Raw genomic sequence first — 1582 nt, 5'->3', positions numbered from 1 at the left:
CAAGAAGTAATATCTACACACCAAGGCCAGCCCCACCATGAACCTCAGAAAGTGTACACAAGTAAAAATGGAAACCTGTTGGCTACTTATGAATTGTAAAAGCAAGAGGTAAGTTGACAGCTACTGATAGTCTTTAGCTGAGAGAACAAGCCACAAAATAAAAGGCCTGATTTTATGTAAAGTGTGTAATACAGCACAACACAGTATTCACTATTTAAATGTATAATACGGTATTCTTGATTTGAACATGTAGACGAATCACTAAGATTCTTTCCAAATGTGTTTATTCTTTGTGCTATCTAAACAATTTTTAACGTTCTAAATTCTGATAATGTTTTAGTTATTGTCTTATTTTTCCCATTAAGTAGGATTATTTAATTAAATACCAAAGAGGTCTGTACTTAAGAATCCTGGACACCAATAGATGGCAGTATTATACAAAACTATTATTTCCATTTTAAAAAGATTATTTATATTGCTAAAAAAGTCAGTTTGCCATATATATGTGTGTGTGTGTATATATATATATATATATATATATATTTGCATACCATATTTTTAAATTAAAAAGTAAAATACAGTGGTCGCTTTGGCAGCACATCTACTAACAGTGCAGTGATGCAGAGAAGACTAGCTTGGCCCTGTGCAAGGATGGCGTGGGTATCTGTGGAGCATTCCATATTTTTTTTTGTTTACTAAAAATAGTAAAACGTAAATTAGAGATTCTGATGTGAGACAAAAAGAGCTCAGAAAGAGCTTCTAAAGGTTGAGAAAGAGCAATATAAATTTGGAAGCTAGTAGGAAAAGACAGACCCCAGGAATACGGGCAGGAGTTATATCTCCCATGCAGAATCAATTGTACATGATGGCATGAATAATGTTGCAAAGTTTGATTATTTTTTGAATTAAGTTTCCTTTATTAAAGCCATTTCATCCCTCTATAATGTTCTCTTTAAATGTAAAAAGAAAAAGAGCATATATTCCAGCTATCATTAAATGAATAAAGATTAACAATTTTGGATTTCTAAGAGTTGCACATTTACCTAAGTATGAGTCTTATATGACAACAAATTTAGAATATAAAAATATAACTTTAAAAAATTTGCATTTAATAAACTTGTTTTTATATTAATCCAGGTCCTTTTTAGAAACAAGTGTTATTCTGATCAAAGTCTGAATATAGTACATGGATCATAACTTGCTCAGTTGCCTTCCTGTGTGATAGGTGTCAGTGAGAAGAACCAACTGAGAATAAATTCCAAACCATTTACATTGCAAAACTATTCTTCTAGGTAGGGACACAGAAACTAAGAAGGCTGCAAGATGACTTGTATCTACTGAGTAACGGTGGGTGTAAGTTTTAAAGGACACAACATGAGTCTCCCTTGAACTCTTTTCATTCCTCCATTCCTTCCTTTATGTGACCAGCCTCTGACATAGTGAAAGAAAAGTAGTTTATTGGATCCAGCTCACTTCTGCAACACTTTAAGTAGACACGGTACTCGTTAATGCTGGGGACTTTTGGAAAGACAGCTGTATCTCCTCATGCTCCCAGACCTGCAGTAGTAGTACAGGCTTCACC

General features: G+C 33.6%; 1 non-coding gene across 1 annotated transcript; it reads left to right on the top strand.

Annotated features, from left to right (window-relative positions):
- Nucleotides 1-580: 580 nt before the first annotated feature.
- On the top strand, nucleotides 581-686 carry LOC111815278. The gene has a single exon (XR_002819999.1). It is a non-coding gene; the product is annotated as a U6 spliceosomal RNA (small nuclear RNA).
- Nucleotides 687-1582: the final 896 nt, after the last annotated feature.

Source organism: Octodon degus, unplaced genomic scaffold (assembly GCF_000260255.1).
Source record: "Octodon degus isolate 3935 unplaced genomic scaffold, OctDeg1.0 scaffold00013, whole genome shotgun sequence".
In the NCBI taxonomy this organism is placed as follows: Eukaryota; Metazoa; Chordata; class Mammalia; order Rodentia; family Octodontidae; genus Octodon; species Octodon degus.
The sequence above is the reverse complement of the archived record's forward strand: the minus strand, read 5'-3'. Positions and strand labels throughout refer to the sequence as shown.